At 35.9% G+C, this 9,092-nt stretch overlaps 1 long non-coding RNA gene across 1 annotated transcript; it reads left to right on the forward strand.

Moving 5' to 3' along the window:
- The first annotated feature begins 7,117 nt into the window (after nucleotides 1-7,117).
- Nucleotides 7,118-7,519, forward strand: LOC120188112. The gene is made up of 3 exons (XR_005522388.1): nucleotides 7,118-7,167; nucleotides 7,240-7,338; nucleotides 7,461-7,519. It is a non-coding gene; the product is annotated as an uncharacterized LOC120188112 (long non-coding RNA).
- Nucleotides 7,520-9,092: the final 1,573 nt, after the last annotated feature.

Raw genomic sequence — 9,092 nt, forward strand, 5'->3', positions numbered from 1 at the left:
CTCTGTTCAGCTTCTAAAGTCTTCTCTTGAGCTCTTTCAATAGCCTTGGCTCGGTTTATGACTTCTTGCAAGATAGGCAAGTTCAAAGCCAACATCATGTCTTTCAACTTTGGCCTCAAACCTTCTATACCAATCACGTCGAGCCTTGTCATTGGGAACTACATTAGTAGTAAAATGGCTTAACTTATTGTACTTAGCCTCGAACTCATATACAGCTCGATCACCTTGTTTCAAGTTAAGGAACTTTAGCAGCATCGCCCATCTAAACTGCTCACCCACATACTTGTTCTTGAATTCCTCTAGAAAGAACTGCTAGGTCACTTGTTCCGGTGGTGCATACATCGTAGTATTTAACCACCATACTCGAGTTGATCCCTTAAGTAAAGATAGCTCCACCTAGCTTTTCCGAATCCGAGCAGTGAAAACTTTCAAGCATTACCATTACATCATTTAGCCATAAGTTAGCCTCCATAGGACCTTCATCCTCTTCTCCACAAAACTTAGGAGCTCCTAAACTCTTCAATTCTTTTGGAATCAACATCCTCGAACTGGAAAAACCCATGCGGAGGAGGTTGGAATCAGGTAAATATGGCGTCGAGAGCTTGTATAAAAGCTCTAAACTCTGGCACAGGCATACCCTAATATGTCAGTGCGCTAGCGTTCTCTGATGGAATCGGATGCTCACTATTCTCCTCATAGCTTTCGCTACCTGATCCTTCTCTATTTTCTTGATCAGTTGCTCTTCGTGAGTTCAAAGATTCTGACATCTTCTTAAACATACATAATAGACTAAAGTTAGTAAGGAGTGACATCAATTACTCTAATGACACCCTATCAATAACCTTGACAATCTAATGGCATGTAATCAATTTTCAAAATTCAAATAAACCCGATTTCGGTCGAGAATTGGCTAAACCTATAGCTCTGATATCAATTAATGTAACACCCATTCACGTATACGTTCCCGTACACGTCACAAGTGTCACATGACTTTTAAAAACATTTTCTTATTTATAAACCTGTAAAATTTTCTTTCAAATTTAAAATAAAACCTTTTTAATATAAGGTAAAACATTTGTTGTAAGCGATTACAAAGTTATAACTTAAATACATTACAGAGCATTTTATTTACTAGATTCATATACATGCCATCTAATTATCAAAAGAAAACCTTATTGTCCTATAGTTACTGATTAGTCAACCTTGGAGTGATGTTCTTTGATGCACTCCTTACTCAGTTAAGTCTTTTCTTTTACCTACGCGTGAAATCAACACACGTTAAGTATTTACTTAGTGAGGCATAATAATGTAAATGAACTGAAAATTCATACATAATCATATTATAGCTATCGAAATACGAACTAAATTGTATACTTCATAAAAATCAATTAATCATCTCAATTAAACCCATATTTCTTTCATATAGTCATCAAAACCATTTTTAGTATGCCCATCATATTTTATGTATTTTGTTCTCAATTATACTTTATTTTGCCCAATATATGTTAAATAAGAATTTAAGGTACATACATTACACCAAAGTGCCGAAACGGTCATTCACCTTTTATGAATACCATGAGTGGCACTTTTCTTCCAATAGTGCATCATTATGCATTTTCATTTATGGCACCTTTCTGCCAATAATGCACCGTTATGCATTTTCATTTATGGCACCTTTCTGCCAATAATGCATCGTTATGCATTTTCATTTATGGAACCTTTATGCCAATAATGCATCATTATGCATTTTCATTTACGGCTCCTTTCTACCAATAATGCATCGTTATGCATTTTTATTTTTTGGCACCTTTCTGCCAATAATGCACCGTTATGCATTTTCATTTATGGCACCTATCTGTCAATAATGCACCATTATGCATTTTTATTTATTTCAGTAACATCGAAAACCATAGCACAACATTAACATTCATTCATTCATTTAGAGTAGTTCATACTCTAAAACTTATTCATAATATCATTTCATATACATTATGAAAATATATCAAAATGCTGTAAAATATACATTTAACAAAACATTCGAGATTGACTCATCATGAGTCTTCCTCCTTTCATACAAGTACTATAAATGCACTCACCTAATAAGCCTCGCTAATAAGCTGTAATGATGTCTGGCTATTCGATAACTTTATCTTTGCTCTTTTTCTTGCTTGACTCAGGAGCTTGGTTATGATCTACACAAGCATTCATTAAAGACACAAACCATACCAATGTTAGTATATTCCCTAACATTTACACTTTAATAATACTCAAAAGTACTACTATTTTCAATTTCTATTACAATTTCAGCCTATCTTACAATTTCACGCTCAATAGTATCGGTACCCTTACCATTAGGGATGGGCATGGAACCCGAACCTAACGGGTTCCGACCCAACCCGATCGGGTCAGGTTTTTTTTAAAAATATTCAGAGTCAGGTCAGGTCGGGTTGGGTTTTATATTAAAATATTTGGGTTTAGGTTCTTGTTGGGTTTAGGGTTAAAATAATCCTACCCGACCCAAACAGTAACTCAATTATTATTGTTTTTACTTTTTTCAACTTTCAGTGCTTTACAGTGGACATAACAATTATAGTTTTTTTTTGCTTTACTTTATTCTCCATTAAAATCTATGTTTCTCACTGTGATGTGAATTCAAATTTTTTTACGTGAAATTATTATTTTTTTCTTTACTTTTTTCAACTTTCGGTGCTTTATAGCTTTACTTTACTCAATTATAGTTTTTTTTATGCTTTACTTTACTCTCCATTAAAATAATCCTACTCGACCCACCCGAACAGTAACTCAATTATTTTTTTTACGTGAGTCTCCATTAAAATTAACTCGGGTCGAGTCGGGTCGGGTTGGGTCTCGGGTAGAGGACCCTTGTTCTCGGGTATCGATATTTCTCTACTATGGTATTGATACTCTCTTTCAGTATCGATACCATTTCTGCATTTTGGAATCCATAGTATCGATACCTTTCTCTTAGTATCGATACCCACATCAGTATTGATACTAATTGTATCAGTATCGATATTGTTCATCTTAATTCTTCAAATTTAAACCTATAGTATCAGTACTGTTCTTCTAGTATCGATGCCCCTACCCATATTTTCTATTTTTCAGCTCGATTTTTACCAAATTTTCGTTTAAATCTCTTACTTTTACCTCAAACAATACCCTTAAACTTATCATCACTTAACCCAACTAACTTTTCTCCATTTAGCTTCTTATAACATCTAAATTCTCCAAAAAGCATCTCAAACTAAGAATCATGCTACTTTTTCTAACATGTTTTTAATCACGTCCAAGGCTTCTAATCTCTTATTTACTTCTTTGACAAATCAAATCTACTAATAAACCTCAATAAAAACTCATATTTCAACATACCATTCAAAAACTCATTTTCTTTAATCTCAAATAAATCATCCATTTCTTAGTTTTAATCCTCTATAACCCTTCCTTAAGCTTCCACGTCACTTAAGGTTTCAAGAACAAACCAAAAACGAAAGGAAAAACTAGCTAGCTGAAGCCTTACCTTTGGCAATGGAGGACAGCAGGATCATGGGGGAAGAAGAAGAGTAGATGACTTAGTTTAGTTTTCAACTGTCCCCATTTTTTCCTTTCTTAAATCCCTAATAAAATGAATTTTAAATTCATTTCATTCTAAAGGACCAAAATGCCCTTTCATTCTTCCATTCTTATTAATTGGTCTTAATTAAATCATTTCTTATACTTTACCGTTTATTCAATTCAATCCTCCAAATTTTTAAATCCTTTCAAAAGTCACTGACCTAATATTTGGGGTATTACAAGGACTTCCTCTCTGACTACCTTATGGATATAGATGGCTCGAGTGTCTCCATCATATTATTATGGAGTTAGTATCCTTTTCCACGACTCAGATCATCTGGAACGGATCCCTCACTGATGAATTAAAGCCCTCTAGAAGGATACGCCAAGGTTACCCCCTCTCCTCGTACCTTTTTGTTCTTTGCATTGAGCATTTAGGTCACATCATTCACTATGCCTTGGATATGGGTTTGTGGAACCAATGATCCTTTGACGCAGAGGTCTTGCCCTATCCCACTTATTTTTTACTGATGATCTAGTCCTTTTTTGCAAGGGTACTTCAAGTCAAGCTAACCTCCTAAGGGCGATTCTCGATCAGTTTAGTAGATTCTCTGGTCATAAGGTTAATTCCTACAAAACGAAAGTCTTCTTCTCCTCTAATGTTACCGAAGAGATAATTGAAATGTTATGCTCCCCTCTAGGCTATCAGCTTGCAATGGACATGGACAAGTATCTTGGTATGCCGCTCTTCCACAACAAAGTAGCCAAGAGCACTTTGCAGCTCGTTTCATTTTGGAAGGATCGTGAGAATATCCAAAAATGGCCTTGGTTAGCTGGAGAACATGTTGCCAATCTATAATCAATGGTGGATTGGGGATTCGACCCCTTCATTCTCAAAAAGAGACCTTCATGTTCGAACTTGGGTACAATCTTTTGATGCGTCCAGAGGCTTTATGGTTTTGTGTCCTTCAGTCTAAGTACAAGATGAGAGAACTAGTTTTGAGGCACATTGAAATACGGAATAGTTCTTTTGTGTTGAGATCTCTATCTATAGTTTGGAATTTCATTTAGGACAATGTTTGTTGGTCCATTGGGGATGGTAGAAGAACCAAGTTTTGGATCAAGTCTTGGATTCCTGAGATGAACCCTCTTATTTAGCTAGTCATTCTGGGTCAAATCATAGACATCTAGGCTGTTTTCCGTGACTACATCTCCAATGATGGGGGTTGGAACATCCACCGGTTAAGACAGACCTTATATGAGGATATCATTCAAAAGATTTCATCTCCACGCCGTGCGACGAAGTAGGAGAGGACCAACCATCATGGGATGGGATTGTATAGGGACCTGCACAGTTAAGATGGCTTTCCTCGGTATGCAACATGATAAATGAGAACCCAGAATAACCTCTGGAAGCTTGCTTGAGACTTTGATAGTCAGCGCGTTAAACAATTTATATGGTTAGTTCTCCAAGGTCACATTATGACCAACACCAAACGAGCCAGGCGAAGCTTAATGATAGACCTTCTTTGTCCGATATGTGGCATGGAAGAAGAAACCACCATTCATGTGCTCCGAGATTGTCCCACAACGCGCATGGTTGGTTGCAACTGATCCCAAATCACGCAACCCCAGAGTTCTTCTCCAAACCTCTACTTGATTAGATTCAGGTAAACATCTCTAACACTGCAGGTTTTGATCGCGATGAGTGCTACTGGCGACACCTTTTTGGAATTATTATATGTAGGCTGTGGAAGCAGCAAAATTGTTTTGTTTTTAGTGGGCATGTGTGGTCAATGCTGGAGATCACCCTTTCAACGTGGTTATGGGCCAAAACAATTCAGAGGAGTCAGCAAGGGCCACCCCGTGGCCAAGGTCAACGCAACACAAACCACTGATAGTCACCCCCTAGGCCTGGAGTGGTGAAGCTCAACACCGACGAGGAGATCAATCCAAGTACAACAGAGGCAGTAGGTGGAGGAGTGATTTGTGAAAATGATGGCAGGTGTCTGATTGGCTACGTTCGAAATATTGGGTGATGATCGGTTCTTCATGCTGAACTCTGGGCGTTGCTCGACGGGCTCCAAACTGCTTGGGACTATGGTAGGAGACAGGTTGATGTGGAGATGGACAATGGCGAGGCAGTGTGACTCCTAAACATGCCACCTTAACAGAACGAGATGACGTTGATGTGAAGAATTCGCAGGCTCCTTGATCTTCAATGAGATGTCAGAATTTCACGTATCCACCATGATGTTAATAAGGTAGTTGATGCCTTAGCCTCACTGGGACGGATCTGCCCGCGCCACCCATTGGAATTTTTTTTATCCTCTACCATGACAGGACTGATTTGAGAAGATGATACCTTCAGTGCTCTTAGAGTGTCTTTCTTTTGCCAAAAAAAATCTTTTTGAAAAATATTTAAAAATAAACTTTTTCTTAAGAAAATTACTCGTAACCATTTTTAAGAAAATAATTAACGTGAGTGTGCAAAGTTTTAGTATTTCTTTTAGAGTAGTTAATTGAATCATGTGTCCTTAAATTATGATGATCATTCTAAATTAGTCTCTAAATTTTTAAACATTCCAATTTCATCCTTAAACTACGACTATCATTCTAAATTAATCCTCAAAATTTTGAACATTTCAATTATATTCCCAAACTAAAACCGTTCTAAACTAGTCCCCAAACTTTTTGAACATTTCAATTTCATCTCAAAACATACGTATACACTAATCACATCCATTGTTAACAAAATCATTAGGCCAAGTTCTATTATTATATGTTTTAAAATAAAATTGAAGTTAAACTATGGTTAAAACTAATTATATATTTGGATGAATTTGGGGATGAAACTGGAATGTTCAAAAGTTTAAGAACTAATTTAGAATGAGAGTCATAATTTGGGGATGAAATTAGAATATTAAAAAATATAAGGAACAATTTAAAATGAAGGTTATAGTTTAGGAACATATGATGCAATTAACTCTTTCTTTTATAAAAAGTAGAAACTAGCGGGAAGAGGAAGGCATAATTGAGAAACGGTTAAGCCGTTTGAAGAATCCAAATAAAATAAGTCCCTCGTTTCCTCTACTTCCTTTCTTTACAGCCAATCATTTTCATTATGAAAATAAAAATAACATTAACAACTGCTATAAATTCGTCAATGATCTAATCCAATTTTAATTCATTTTTCCTCCTCATAATCAAACTGATTATTTTAGTTTTTTCTCAGTTTGTTTCCGAGGTTTTTTTCACCATTTCCCAATGATTTGTTTATATTTCATGTTTGTTTGTTTGTTTGGGAGTTTTCTAATTCACTTCCTCTTTATTTTTTGCAGGTTTTTTGTTGTTTAAAGCTTTTTTTCTTCTTTTTGTTTCTTATAGAGCCATCCATTTTTTATTCTGGGAACAGGTTTGGAATTCTAAGTTTCCCTTTTCTCACCATGAATGAATGATTTAATAAAGTGAATTTTCAAATCTTCTCTTATTGAATATTATTTCATTATCCCCAGGAAAATCAGCACGGGAGATTCTGGAGAAAAACAATTAATTAATAAAAATGTTGGGCGATTTCCTAACCAGATTGCTAGTGTAAGTCTTTTAATCTTCTCTTAATTATTATATTAGTATATGTTTTCTTGTATTTGTGTTTTACAATTTCAGGTTGGTTTTTGGATATGCATATCCAGCGTTTGAGTGCTTTAAAAAGGTGGAGAAGAGCAGGGTTGAGATTGATGAACTCAGATTTTGGTGCAAATATTGGTATCAAAATGACAATCATTTCATTTAGTTTTCAACTTATATTTTCAATTGAGAAAGAAATTAAGTTAAGGCCCTAATGCACTTAGTTTGAAGGAAATCTATGGTGGTTATGGATTTTACAGGATCCTTGTGGCTTTTATTACTGTTTTGGAGAGGATAACAGACATTCATTTCCTGGTATGTATATGATAATACCCTAAACTCTTCAGATTCTAAATTATGCGACATCCCAGGTTTAGTCGTAATATCTAGTCCGGATCTCAACTTTCATAGCTCTAATATGATCGCTTGGATTACTAATATTAGATTTGAACTATCATGAAGGTTGCCCATGTATGGAGAGATGAAGCTTGGATTTTTTTTATCTACTTATGGTATCCTAAAACCAAAGTAATTCATCAAATCGGTATTCTAGAGAGGTATTGTATTTCAAGATAAATGTCGAGATTTAAATCTATAAAAATTGGAATAATAAAAGTATCATTGACCACTTACCAATTAATGTAGGGAACTGCTTTTGTGTATGACACCATCTTCCGGCCTTTCATGGCACAACATGAAACCGAAGTGGATTGAAAGATCATGGAGCTGAGAGCTCGAGCGTGGGACGTTTTCACGCATTACTCGGCGAACTGCTCGGAAATGGGGTGGCTAAATTCTTCGAAATGTTTCAATATATAGTAGGCCAAATTACCAAGTTCAGTCCAACAAAACCTAGTAATCCGGTAATCTTAAACTCTAAATTTTAAATCTATAATATTTAATTTGTTTTGTTTATTATAAGAGATTTTATGATAATTTCGGTTATCAGTCGATTTGGTTTGACTAAAAAGAATAATTGATTTATCCAATTGAGCAGAAATCTAAAGATCGAAGTCTCAACAACATTCCACCATCACCATCTCCAAATGGCTTAAGAAGTCCATCGGCGAGGGCTTTTAACTCGGCATTGAACCGTGTCAACTTTGTAGACTCGCTGAGGCACGGTCAACCAGACAGCCCATCGGCATACCAGTTCGACAACGACGATGACTCGATTCTGTATTCCCCAAGTAACTCCTGGATCCAACATGCTCGTCTTAAGCTCCGACGCACCAAACCGGAAAATTAGTAGTTTGTGATAAAGCAAACATTTTTTTCTTGTAAATTTTGTGTCTTAGGCATGAAGTACAAAAGAAAAAAATGCTTCTCGAAAATATATGCGTTTTTGTACGTGTTACGAACATGCAATTGTTGACAATATTCATTTTTTCGTGTGTTTTTTTTAATCTAAATTGCAATTGTTTTTCTTTTTCTATTTATCCTCGGTATTTTTTGTTAGAGAAAATCGCCTCAGTGACCAAAAAAAAGTTATAATATACGATTTTAACCAACTTTTTTTGGATTTGCCAAAATGACCAACAAAATCGCAACGCGAAATAAAAATCGCAACGCGATCCCCAGAATCGCAAATCAGTTTCCAAAATCGCAACGCGATTCTTGAAAATCGCAATGCGATAGTACAAATTCGCATTGCGATTTTCCAAAATCGCAACGCGAATATGAAAATCGCAACGCGAACACATAAATCGCAACGCGTATCCGTAAATCGCAACGTGTATCCGTAAATCGCAACGCGTATGGGTAAATCGCAATGCGTATCCGTATATCGCAACGCGTATCCGTAAATCACAACGATAATACATAAAATCGCAACGCGTATCCGTAAATCGCAACGCGATATTTAAAGCGCCATTATAATCGCTACGCGTATT

This window comes from Hibiscus syriacus, unplaced genomic scaffold (assembly GCF_006381635.1).
Source record: "Hibiscus syriacus cultivar Baekdansim isolate YM2019G1 unplaced genomic scaffold, ASM638163v2 tig00116938_pilon, whole genome shotgun sequence".
NCBI lineage: Eukaryota > Viridiplantae > Streptophyta > Magnoliopsida > Malvales > Malvaceae > Hibiscus > Hibiscus syriacus.